Source organism: Sinohyriopsis cumingii, chromosome 17, assembly GCF_028554795.1.
Source record: "Sinohyriopsis cumingii isolate HCF-2022 chromosome 17, ASM2855479v2, whole genome shotgun sequence".
NCBI classification, from domain to species: Eukaryota; Metazoa; Mollusca; class Bivalvia; order Unionida; family Unionidae; genus Sinohyriopsis; species Sinohyriopsis cumingii.
The window spans coordinates 121,448,220-121,462,577 of record NC_142977.1 but is presented as its reverse complement, the minus strand read 5'-3'; the positions used below and the strand labels follow the sequence as shown (position 1 = coordinate 121,462,577).

Below are 14,358 nucleotides of genomic sequence, written 5' to 3'. Positions count from 1 at the left end.
GACCATGTATCCAAGTAGCAGGCACCATCACTGTCACGCCCCTACAAAAACAAATTTATGACTTGATGAACAATCATGAAGTGTTCATGGAAGTTCCTCAACTAAGTTCACGAACTTCAAGAATTTTGATGAATCATGTACTTGAAGTTCATGAACACACTGATGAATTTTTATGAACTATTATAATATCTTTGAAGTTCCTGAAATGTCATGAACTAATGGTTCATGAACAATTCAAGTACTTTGATGCAATACCACGGTATTTCTTAAAAAATGTATATTAAATATCTATATCATTATATTCATAAAATGTTCATGAAAATTTATCATACAAACTTTTCACAATATTAGTGAAATTTAAATAAAGGTGAATTTTTTCTTCTTTTTTTTAAATGATATACTGTATAAATGTTCATACAGATCTTTAATTCAATACTTGTTTACTTAACCTGAGTATTTCTGGATTAATATAGGAAAATATTTTCTGGCTAGCATCAACAAAATGTAATTGCTTTAAAAAGCTTTCAATGACTTTGTCCTAACGTTTTTTTTCTTCTCTCCATTACTGTTAAAAACTGCATATTCTATTGACTTAGTCACTGGTTGCCAATTTGCAGTAAAAACCGAAATATATTAACAACGATTATTCTGATTGGATGACTTTGAAAAAAGACGTGATATGATTGGTTAATATACGTGATCGATTTCAACAGTTAAGCTTCCTCAGAAACCAAAGATCATGCAGATGGTTAGGCAAAAACCTCGAACAAAAACCGTGGACTCCATGGAATGGACAGATGAGAATATTTTCAATATCATTTTTTTAAAGTAAGTAGAAGTGCAGAGAAGCGATTTTGAAGAATATGAAGGAAATGATTTGGTGAGAGCAAAATTAGGCGGAAAAGCGTACCAAGCCTGGATGACCAAAATTACGGTGAGTATCTTTTTCTTGGTCATTCGTGATTATTTCAGTAGAAGTTATTTGGATATTTTATTGGTTTATATATGTCATCATATTATTTATAACCAAGCCAATGACACGATTTTGTTCAGACCTAATTTAAACTTGCTCATCGAAGTTTTGAAAATCACTAAACATTATCACCCCCACCCCCCAGTTCTCGATACCAGACGTGGTACGATATCGATAGGAGATGAGATGTTCGAGATCGTTTTCTTTTACATGACATCACTATTTCTATAATCTGATGTAATTTGGAATTTAAAAAAAAAAAACCTTAAGAAAATAGTTAATGCGTGAAACTGTTCACAATAAAAGTGCAAGTAACAACGTGATGAAACCGGAAGCAGCTATACGCAACATGCGGAGTCGGAGTGGATGCATTAGTGACATACTAAGGGCCTATACCACGCAAGTCTGGCGTTTTATCAATAAAAAATGGCGAAAATATTTGAAAGCATGAAATAACCTTTATCTGTAATATATACGGTTATTTAGTGTAACGATGTTGTCAAAAAAAATGTAATATTTTACTGAATAAAACATCCGTCTCCTGTGACTATACCTATGGCTAGACAGATTCAGTTAAAATAAAACAGTGACAAAATTCTGCAATAATATAAATGCTCAGTATTATGTGTAAGGGATTAAATCATTTTTGAGTTGGATCATATTATTCCAGTAAGTAAAGTGGGGTACAATGATAATGTGCTAAAAGCTAAAAACAATGTTGATCAGAGATTATCTGTAATTAACTAACTTTACCTTTTTTTCAGACCAGACAGCAGAAAAGTAAAATTGTTAGAGGATGAAGTTTGTAGGTTAAGGAGGAAAATTTGAAAACTGGAGGATTCAAGATGGAAGAGACATTAAATTGTGACTGCTGCAACAATGTTAAAGATCCAAACAGTAATCGGATGGAACAGCTTAAGTTGCAGAAGGAGACATTCAGTAGTGACAATGGACAGGATTTGATTAAATTATAGACCCTGAACATCTTCACAAAAGAGTTATCAGACAGGTCAGTCTCTGGAAGAAGATTGGTCAGGAAAAACCCCAGCTGAAAGACAGCCCCATGACGATGAAATATGCTTCAACAGTTGATTGCAGGCAACTGCCCCAATATCTCTTGAACATTTTTCAAAGAAAAATTACAGAACATACAAAAAGTGTTGCTAAGGGTAAAAAAAAAAGAATATCACTTGTCAGTTTAAATTTATCTGAAATCAAATACAGTTTTTAAGATAATATGTTGCATTTTATACTGTATTAACCCCATCCCCCATCTAAGGTTATTGTATGATTCAGGATGAATAGGTATTTGTGACTTGTCAGGTAATCATATTTTGTTTTATAGGCACTGTTCATGAAGTCATGAATCATTGAGAAACTTTGTTCATCATAGTTCATGAATATGTTCATGCACTTGTTCATGAATGATGATGATACAATTTGTGGACTGTTTTCAGTTCATGCACATTCTAGAATAATTCATGAACCTTTTGATGAACTTTCATGAATGGTTCTTGAACCAAGTTCATGAACAGTTCATTCATTATTCATGATCATTTCATAGGGGCATGACACTTGCAGCTAGGGGAACACATAAAGCTTCTGCAGCCTTGGGTAAGTTTGCAGTGAATGAATAAACTTGAACAATGGAATTAAACTTAATGTTTTGGCGGAACAGATTTGTTTTCCACTGCATTGCAACTATAAGATTGCATTATTTAATCATTAAATATGCAGATTACTTCATTGGAATGAAGTAAAACTTTGCAATATATTATGATAATTTGGTCCACCAGGAGCAGTTGAGTCTAAAATGCATTTTTGGACAGGGGCCTTCGGACTCCCAGACCCCCCCATCACATTTTCAGGGTTTTTTTTGGAAGGGGGGAAAACACAATCATGAAAGCCCAGATGCTTGTAGCAAGAAATCTCTGCAAGCTTGCAACAAGCTAGTAACAAGCTTGCACAAGCTTGTGTATACTTGTACTAGGTAAATAAATAACAAGCTTGTGCATGCTTGTGCAAGCTTAAGCTTGCACAAGCTTAAGCTTGTGCATGCTTATGACACTTTTGTTAAATAATCTTGCACAAGCTTGCTGCAATGTTCCAAATACAAGCTTGCCGCAAGCTTTATAAATAAGCTCGCTGCAAGCTTTAAAACAAGCTTGCAATTTTGGTTTGGGATCAGAGATTAACTAATTAGTCATCCGCTCAGAACAAAGAAACCATGCCAATTAAAGCAGCTCAGAAGCTGAATACTAGTCACTGCTTTCAAAATGAAAAATAAATTACTGAAATAAATTGTCCCAAAACTTATAGAGCATTAAAAATTATTTTAAAAGATAATTTAGGTCAACCAAACATTAAGGCTGTCCCAACTTTTGTAATGTCCCAAAACATATGGTAAATATGGTAATCAGAGATGTAATTATATTTTCATGAACTGTGATTACATGTTCCCTTATCTGACTGTTTCCTTCAGTATATTTCACATTTCAAGTTCCCATGTCGTGATATTTATAGTATCAGCAGGCCTAGAATTTAGCATACATTTCTGTGTAGCCAGAAGGACTAGGAGATTAAGAAATTTACTAGTCCTTCTGAGACTTCACTAATCCTTCTTCGAGTGGCAACAACTGAAACTTTACCTGCCACTGGATTACTCAAATTATAAAAACAGTCTGACAAAAAATTTCTAACCTCAGACAAGCAGAATACCAATAGTTTAGAGCACTGATGAGGTTGCAAAATTTTAAAAAATGTCTGCATTTAAGAATTACTATTTAAAAGAATGTGATCAATATTTATACTTCATTGCTTCTATATTAAGATGCTATAGATGTTTTCCATATGGAAATTAACTTTTAAATTTGACAAATAATGCAATATCCATTATATTTTTTTGAGAATAAAGCAATTAAAAGGTTTATTGAAAATAATTTATTTCCCAATTATTAATTATCTCACAATTACTTTAAAAGTAGTATGGAGACAATCTCAGTGAGTACCCCATTGCATGATGACATACATCTAATTGATATGAAAATAAATACAAAAGGTTTTAACATAGGTCACTTAACACATTAACCCCTGGAGGTTTTTGTCATTTTCGCCTGAAAATCGAGTAGGAAACACATTTTGAAAGCTATTTCTGAATAGATCCAAAAACACTGAATCTCAGGTAATCTTTCAATAACATACCGCCTAGCTGTGTTAGAAACATCATTTTTCATTGGCTATTTGGCTCGCGCATGAGCAGAAGGGTAAAAGTTGGATTTTTTGTTTTGTTTTTTGTGTTAAACAGATCCATTATTTTTTTATTGAGACCACTCTTTATTTCAAATGCCCATCTTATCCTACTTTTTGCAAAGGTTCATCTGTCTATTTGCAGTTCATACCAGTTTGCCTTGTATCTGAGACCAAAAAGTTTAAAATTCAGACACAAAACCGGATTCTGACCACAGGTGAATTTTGGGTAGAAAAATACTGGGTCCCAAAAATGAGGTTCTTCCCTCTGTATTTTGTAGTGCGACTAGACATTCCAGATTTTTTGGTATCATTGTAGAGCTACATCTGTCTACCTTTCTATAATACCACCCATTTTAGTGTATCATGCATGACAATGGCGCTACAGAGCTTGCAGTAGGCTACTACCTCCTGCCACGTTAACTCATCGCTAGGGGTTAATGTGTTAAATGTACAAAGTATAGTGGTAAGAACAGACCAGATTAAGTTAATGTTGTCTTCCAAGGAAAATAATATACATGTTTTAGGATTCACTGAAACCAAATTAAATGCTAACCACAACAATAATCTATTTCACTGTCGAGGCTACAATAAACCATTACGTAGGGACAGAGACAGCAGGGAAGGTCTTGTTGCATACATTAGGGAAGATGTAAATGCTGAAAGGTGACTTGACTTGGAGTCGCATGAAATTGAGAGTATCTGGGTGGAAATTTCTCAAAATAATGCAGTATCATTCCTAGTTGGTTTCATTTATAGGCCACCTTCCTACAAAGGAATTTGGAATGATAATTTTTTGAAACAAATGGAAAATGATCTTGCACAGGAGAAAGAAACATATATACTTGGCAATGTAAATAATGACCTTCTCAATACTCAAATAATAAAATAAACTAGAGACAAACAGTCATACATATAATTATATTGTTATAAAGGATATACAATATATCAATTTAAATTATACAATTTTATATAGTGCATTAGCATTAAGTCCATTAGGATACAGAGTATCTAACTTATGAATCCAATAAGTTTCTTTTATGAGTCTATTCATGTCACAATGCACAATATCTATTGGCATGAAAGAAAAATCAAGTAGAGAGTGATTATTGGTGTTAAAGTGTGTTGAAACATTAGAGGAAAACTGAGGATCTCTATAATTTTTTATATGAAAGCGATGATTATTCATTCTCTTAGAAACTTGTTGTAGTGTTTGTCCAACATATTGCATGCTACATTTTTTACAGGTTATTAAATAAATCACATCAGCTGATATGCAGTTAGTGTTATCGCGTAGAGAAAATACATCTTTTGTTATTAGCACTACTGAAAGAAGTACTTTCTCTTATGTTTGCACATTGAGAGCACCAGTGTCTGTTACATTTAGATGACGAAAAGTGTATCGGCGTTTGTGTTTTTTTTTATCATCACAATACTCAAATAAGGAACAACTGGATGGGATTTATTGAATCATTAGGCCTAGACCAGCTGATAAATGAGCCTACAAGGGTAACAGAAAAATCAAGCACTCCTGTTGATCACATTTATACCAACCTATGTCCAGACAATGTGGCTTGTGTTAATGTACCAAATGTTGACAGGAAAGGTTAAATGCAAGTGAAATAAGAAAAATACACAAAACTATCACTTACAGATTGCTCAAGAATTTTAATGAAGAACAATTTCGCAATGACCTATGTAAAGTTCCATGGAATATGATAAAAAATTTGGATGACACAGGCAAAGCTCTGAGGGTGTGGACTGGCTAATTTATGGATATAGTCTCTAAGCATGCACCACTGTAAGTACATCAAGTAAAGAATGAGATCCAACCTACTAAAATCCTAGATGCTATGAAAACAAGACACCAATTTAAGGCTATGGGAAACTATGCACAATATAAAGAAAGGAGAAATAAAATATGATTAAAAAAGCTAAAGTCTTCAATGAACTCACTGGAGGAACATACAAGGATCAGACAAATAAAATTCACTCATTTCCAGTGTTTCCCTTTACGCACATTTGTGCGTCAGGTACGCATGCTGGAGAAAATTGAAGCACACATTTTGTTACCATGCGGATTTTTTGACACAAAGGATTTTCATAATATGTTCATAATTTATTTAATACCCAATGCATTGGGCCCTCGTTCGCCATAAGCTATCTGGAGAACACATTATAACCTAAGACATTATTTCACAACATAGAAATCAGTAAACTTGCAGAGACAAATGTGTTATTTGGATTACAAAGTCAGCGGGTCATTGCAGATTTTATTGGTTTTTAACTTTTACTGCAATAAAAGAAAGATCTTAAAGTTCAAGTGTAACTTATTAGAAAGAAGATGAATCAGTATCCTCCTTGATATTTGGATAAATGTGTTCTAGGGCAAAGTACAATGAAACTATGATAGTACACATTTGATGAAAGGCAGTAAATTAACTCCCATTTGGTTAAAAAGATTTGTTTGGCTTTTTGTATTGGCTTATATGTAATGTGTTGGGCTACAATATTGTTGAGGAGACTGTTAAAAAAGAAAAATGAACTAATTATTCTTTGAATGGACAATGCATTTGTTTGTTAATTGTTCATGTTGGTGTAGTTGTATGTTTAGAGAGAGAGAGAGTATGATGTGCAAGTTGCAATATCCTATTTCAAGCTGAAAAAGTACAAGTCATATGAAAATTTGTCAGTACATTTTTGACCACCACATTTTTTATTTGACCCCCAGTTTTGACACCTAGGTTTTTTTTGTACCCTCAATTTTACACCCCTGGGGGATACACTGCATTTCTGGTAAATGACACCAGTCACTGATGACACTGACACTGCAAATGTTTTCAATGATTTTTTCACCAACATTACCACAAAGTTAAAAGAAGCAGTGATAGAAAACCTCTTTAATAAACAAAGTTCTGCAGCAGCAAAATCTCTAAGGAGGTATTTTTCTCTATCCCACCAGTATCAAAAAACTTTGTTAAAAAATGTCTCAATGAACTTGATACCAAGAAAGCTACAGGACTTGATCAGATTGGTCCACAACTCATTAAATCTTCTGCCTCTGCTATTTCTGATAGCATAACATTCATAATTAATTTAAGTATTGCAACCTCATCTGTCCCTAAAATATGAAAAAAAACTGCAAAAGTAACTTCTATTCACAAATTTGGTTCTAATGATGATGCTGATAACTACCGTCCAATCTCCATACTACCAAGCTTGTCAAAATTAATCGAAAAACATATCCATGACTCATTCATGTCATATTTAACCAAACACTTGCTGTTACACCCTAATCAATCAGGCTTTAGACAGAAACATTCCAGTGAGACTGCCTTCATCTCCCTAACTGGTAAATGGCTTCAAGCACTTGACCAAGGTAGGATCTGTATTTGTAGATTTCAGGAAAACTTTTGACATGGTCGATCATGAAATCCTTTTGAAGAAACTGAAAGTCTACCAATGTGATGAAAGCATAATTAGAGGGTTTTCTTCATACATGTACTTAAGTGAGAGATCATGTTTACATAAATAATGTTTTGTCTGAACCTGGAACAATTAGATATGGAGTACCACAAGGCTCAATTCTAGGTCCATTACTATTCATTTTATTTATTAATGACCTACCACTTTTACTGAGAGACTCAATATCATCTACAGATCTCTATGCAGATGACACAACATTCTCAGACATCCAAAACACAAAGCATAAACTGGAAAAAATCTTAACAGGATGCCCTAAACAAACTGGACAACTGGTGCACATGCAATGGCATGGTGGTAAATACTGGTAAAACTAAAATATTACTTATCTCAACATGGCAAAGAAGGACAAATCTTGATAATGATGAACTATGTCTGACATGGAAGGATAAAACTTTGCAAATGGTCTGACATGATAGACTACTTGGTGTTTTGGTAGATAATAACCATGGACTGAATGTATCAAACATATCAGTAAAAAAGTTAATTCAAGTTTAGTAGGTTAAGACATCTCTCTGAAAGGTACAGAAAACTATTATATAACAGTTACATAAAACCCCATTTTGACTACTGTAATACGGGGCCCCGAGTGGTTTAAAGCACTCACCGTTACAGATCACTGCCATCTCACCTCTGTCTGTGTGAGTTTGAGTCACAGGCTCGGCCAACATGGTTACATGAGAAAGCCTGCCAGTAGCTTCTCGTGGGCCGGTGGTTCTTCCCTGGGTTTTCCAGGGTTCTTCCTCCACCAATTATACTGGCCACCACATATAGCCTATTGTGTGCTGAAGAATGGCGTTAAACCCTACAACAACAACAACTACTGTAATACAGTATGGGGTAATTCAAATAATAAAAGCATAGCACAGCCGGAACATCTTCAAAAAAGAGCATTTGGCCTAATATCAGTCCAGAAAGAAAGCAAGGAAAATTTAGCTGGTAAATTAAAAATATTATCTATTAAAGACCAAATCCATTTGAGAAAAGCCAAATTAATGTACAGGATATCCAATAACAGTGCTCCTGAATATTTATAGTCACTATTCCAGTATAGGCTACCTGCAATACTCCCCACCTGCGATCCATGTCTACCAAACGGTATAAAATTCCCAAACCAAATGAGGAATTATTTTTAAAAAAGTTTCCAATATTCTGGAGCTTTGCTCTGGAATAGTATTCCAATTGAGATTAGAAATGCCCACTCTATTTCCTACTTCCAAACCCAATATATCCAGTGGCTTCAGAGATGCAGCTAAAAGAAATAAATTCCTTTGTATGAGGGCCTCAAGGTAGATTAGTTCTTAGCTAATTGTGTTACCCTCTTTTATTGTTATTATTATTATTATTACTATTATTATTACCTACAAAACTATATAACACATGAAATAGATATTTTTGAGGGCTAAACCCCACCACTAATCTTTGAAGATGTGTATTTTACAAGTCTTACATGCATTTTGTTGTAATCATCATCCCTTGGTATTACATAATCTGGGTCTAAAGCTTCAGACCAGCTAGCTCCCACACCAAAACTGCCTACCCTTCTGCACATGAGATTCTCATGTGAGATCTAACTCAGGTTAGTCTCATGTGCAATTTAACATGCAAATTAGGTAGAACTCACGTAAGCAAATAGATTCTAATAAGAAAATCACATGTGCAGGAATTGTTAACAAGAGCAATATCTTGCTCACGTGAGCCACACCTTGCTCACGTGAGCCACACCTCGCTCATGTGAGCAAGATTTTGCTCACGTGAGCAGCATCTTGCTCACATGAGCAAAAACAACAAAAAACAACTATAGTATTTAGTTTTTATTGAATACAAGAATTAAACAGAGTAAGATCAATATTCAAATCTAATAATCATAAGCATATGATTTGAGTTCAATTAGTGATCTTTTAATAAGGTAAGACAACTAGAGTATGTATGTATGTATGTATGTATGTACCTGTTATATTAATACATCACATTTATTCTAAACACTTTAAGGTCATAATGAAAGATACTGCTGGAAATTTGCTTCACATGAAGACCATTCTTCACTGTTCCAGAAAATTCGAAGCAAACAAAACGTGTAATTGACATTCCTGCTTCTGAATTTCATTATTTGCCAGTCTGCAACAATATTTTCACTTGGAGATTGTTCTGTTTGAATCAATGCACTTCCTGTTGACCACTGAATTTAAGTTAGCAGGCTCAGTTTTAACTGTTGAAAAATGAAACCTGAAATGGAAATGAAAAGTTGGTAGAATTTTTTTTTGTTCTGATCACAGCATTTGAGACATTATGTAAGGTTGATTTTTAAAGATTCGTTTTACAAGGTAAAGACAAAATACATAATTGTAGTTTGGATTAGATGGTACTTTATCACAATGTGAAAATAGGAGCCAACTGTTTTCCCAAGGACACACTTACGCAGCCAACCCAGTCTGAAAATTCATCCTTTGGACTATGAGTCAACTTGCTCTACCAATAGAATTACCTTAGTTCAGTAGCAAACATATAAACTGCACTGTTGATGAGATACCTGCAAGTCATGTTGCATATTCCAAATTTGACTACTTCTGGATAAAGATGCCAACGTGTACCCGGGTATTCTCCCATAGATAATAACCTGGGTAATAAAACGAACAATTGGGTACCCGTTAAAAAAAAAAGTGTTCACAGGGCCTCATATGGTTGCTTACAATTTACTTGTCATACGTGGTCTGTATAATAATACAATCCTTTCTCAAGTGACCTATTTAAGAATCAACACTGATATTTCAAGCCTGACCATCCTAACTTCATGCCTGTCCATGGTTCATGTGCCAATTTTCTCATGACTTAAAACACTCTTGTTTTCAGATCCTGGTGACATTATCTGGGTCAAATAAAATTAAGCACAATATGAATGTCTGGTTTAACATGGCTACTGTAACATGCACTTCTTATACCACCATGTTAGGACAAAAAATGAATGAAATGGACAACTATACAGACTGAAATATAAAGATAAAAAAAGTTTGCTACTTAATAACAGTTTTGAAAAAATCAAATAAAAATTGATGCATTTATAACTTCTGCATGAATTTTACATCAAACAGTTCCAAGAAAATAGACAGGTTCTTGAATGTGAAACCATCTGCTTTAGATTCATTCTATTATGATACTACACACATAGCAGTCCAGCTTAAATAGAAAATAAATGGCACCAGATTAAAAAAAGAAGAAAAAAACAACAACAAAAATAACCCGGGATGTATCAATGCAACTGATGGATGTTATGTAACTGGAAAATGTTAGAGAAAAGAGATTTTGTTAAACTTAAAAACATGTTGCACTGGACTGTCGTTATGGGATGAACCATGGCAGGTTGAGGATAATACAATAATCAACATTTATGGACTTTATGACGATTCACGAAAGTTACTGTAGACATGTACACTAGTCGAAATGACTGTTATGCACAAATAATTTATCAGTTTCTTTTGTGTCTATTCTCATCCATACTACTAATCCACACGAGTTCAGCTGATTTGTGACAAAAATTATAACTGCATATACATTTTTCATACAGTTTTCTGTAATAATGGCATGTAATTTATACTCGTGCTCAGATTATGATTTTTGCCACTTATGTTAGTAATAATTATGCTTACAGCTCTTTTTGGGGTTGGAACATGTGAACCTACAACAAAGCAGTTCAGCTTCACATTTAATACAATTTCCTTTTGATTGTATACTCTGGTAACCAATCGTTAGGAATGATGGGTACACATTAGAAATTTCCCAAAAATTGACATCTCTACTTCTGGAACAGTCCTCTGGAAGATTTCTCCAAAACTTTTAAGATAAATTTTTCCAAAATATGTACATTTGCAATATATAAAGAAATTCAAAATCTGGTTTCCAATTTTTATATTTAAAAACAAAGATGTATTGGGGGTCAAATTTTAGAGTCTGAAATGCATATGTTATCATTTGTATTACATCAAAAGATTTGAAGCGTCTTATACATACCCTTTACTGGAGTTGGAATTTCCTCTAGCATGGCAATGCAGTTTTGTCTGACTTCTTCCTGTTGCTGTCAATGTTTTGCACTTCTTTCAAATGATTGCTAACTTTGTTGTGTTCATTAAATTGTGACCTTCATGAAATTTAATCTGTAAAAAGATAAAAATTAGTATAATTGATCTTTTTTTAAAATCTATGCAGAACAGAAAGAATGAACTGAAATGAGAAAACGATTTGGTTGGCAAAAGAGTCCTAGTCTATAAGTGTATATAAGCATTAAGAAAAGCTGTAATCCTTATCCAATTAAATCTCTATTTTAAATTTACCAATCAAAATATTTGACAGACAGGGCAAATGTCTTTTAGGAATAAAATCATGAATTAAGCTACTGCATTTGGTTCTCAATTGTGTATGCTTATCTTGATCCACCCAATCAGCAATAAAATAATACGAAGAACATTTATGTTTGTACATACTGTTTCAATCGGTAACGCAAGTGCTCCTCACTGAGGCGCCCGCATTATTATTGGGGGTGGGGGTAAGAGCCAGACATGGTTGCACAGTTGAATTGTGGAAGGCTTAAATATTCGATGATAGTGTGGTGTAGATATCATTTTTGGAAACAGGAGGCTGAATTATTATCTTTAAGTAAAATCTGAAACAAACCCTTGGCTCAATTTTAAACGACCATGCGAATTTATGCTTATGCTTATAATGTCGATGATTCAGGCTATCCACTTTGATCATTCTATATGCGAAAATTGTAAAAAGAAATGAGAAAAAGTAACTTACCTCTTTCTCGGCAAAGAACCAGTCTTTCATAATCCTTGAATCTTCCCTAACAGCACGTCGACGTCTTCTGTTTCGTACTGGACATTAACATCAGTACCGACGTGGACATCTTTAGATGTTGGTGTTGGTTTCTATATTTTAATAATGTCCACACTCTTGCTGTCAGAATGTTTTAAGAGCAAACATGTTGCAGGAGAATATTAAATAACTTTCTTCATAAACAGCGTGGCCCTTGCTAAGAGAACATGGCCCGCGCGTAAATTTCTCTGTTCGGTTTAAGAGTGCTATTCTACATGTACACTGTAGGTCAACATCCAGCATCTGTTGAGTTTATCTGAGGCGCCATAAAGGGTAAATTATTAGTAAACACGTTGTTGTACGCTAGGGGCTTGTATCATTGATTACAATATAAAAGTCAGTCATACATTTAGTATAAAAATAATACTTTTATTATTTTATACTACTGTATGACTGACATTTAAATTGTAAGGAAACGATGCGAGCCCTTCTGGTTTTACACTCCTTTGTACACATGTACTCGGGTATTTCTTAATGTTATATTTTATTTATCAAATAAATGCTATTTTATTATCTGATGTTTCATAAAAACTGAGCTATAAGTGAATTCATATCATTAATAAGTTAATTAACATAGACCAAGTTAATTTTGATGTTTTTACAGTAGCTTGTGCCGAGCCATGCCCCATAGGACACTCGGTTCTAACAAGCCGATTCTTCCACCGTGTACTCTTATAACCTGGGTCACAGAAAAGTTAACGGAAACGTCAGTGATTTGTTTTGTGATTATTTCAAAAGGAAATTTCTTTTATAAACTTTGAAATGACACAATCAGAACATTTAAAAGGCTGCAAATAAGCAAAATTTTCCATTGCCAAGAATATACACGTGTAAAACAGTGCGAAACAGCTACACAACCAAACACGACTGGATTAGGCAGTTTCTTACGGATTTATTAAATTTTTTTATGTACAGTACATGTTTTTTTTTATACTGATAATGTACATATGCATAGGAAATGGGGTTGGGGTGCAACCTCGATAATAATTTGTCTAATATGTAACCTGTTCGACTGTTCAGTTGGCGTTTGAATTTTGGCGGACACTAGACAAAATGTTTAATGTTACCCCGCGTATTTCTTTGATGCCAGACATTCAACGTCGGTGGACAATGTTTTATTAAACACGTTAATATTATTAATCCTTTATGGTTTCTGCGTGGATTAAACATAGGCCGTTTTATAGAATATGGGGAGGGGGGCGTCAAGCGTACGTACGCGGGGGGGGGGGGCGTAATAAAAAAGTATGCATGCGTGGGGGGGGGGGTCAAGCTTTGCCAGATTTTTTGTGTACGTCCTAAATGGATGACCCATAAGCCGAATTACACAATTCAGTAAGTATAAGATTGTATTGACTTTTTGTGCGAATGTTAGGCATGGAAGAAAACGACGTAGTTTATGTAATTCTCCAATTTTTCTGGACAATGACTTGAGAGTTTATTAGGCCAAAAGGACTGTGCATCAGTGGGGGTTTTTTTTCAGATATGTGGCTATGTATTTGTTTTACAATTTTATAGTGGGGTTTTAGAAGTTTGTGAATAAAGGAGCTGCATCATATGTTTATGGAACATAAGATTCATTTTAGGGCAAAAGTTTTATTTCCTTTTTATATTTGTAAACTGTGTATTTTGGGGAGAGAAACATTTCACCTTTTTACGGATTACTTTATTAAACATTAACCACGATCAGTATGCAAGTTATTAACTCTATTCTTTGACAGCTGTTAAAGTTTAATGGGTAGTCTGGTTATACGAGACCTTAATTCTGAATTGTTTCATTTTATGAACAG

The 14,358-nt window shown here is 34.1% G+C and overlaps 1 protein-coding gene and 1 long non-coding RNA gene across 3 annotated transcripts in view; one reads left to right on the top strand and one right to left on the bottom strand.

The window, feature by feature from the left end:
• The window catches only part of LOC149779780 (replication protein A 70 kDa DNA-binding subunit-like), a 61,717-nt gene that overhangs the window by 24,547 nt on the left and 22,812 nt on the right, over window positions 1–14,358 (bottom strand). The window lies entirely within an intron of this gene.
• Window positions 708–3,900, top strand: LOC149779781 (uncharacterized). The gene is made up of 2 exons (XR_016415712.1): window positions 708–934; window positions 1,738–3,900. It is a non-coding gene; the product is annotated as an uncharacterized LOC149779781 (long non-coding RNA).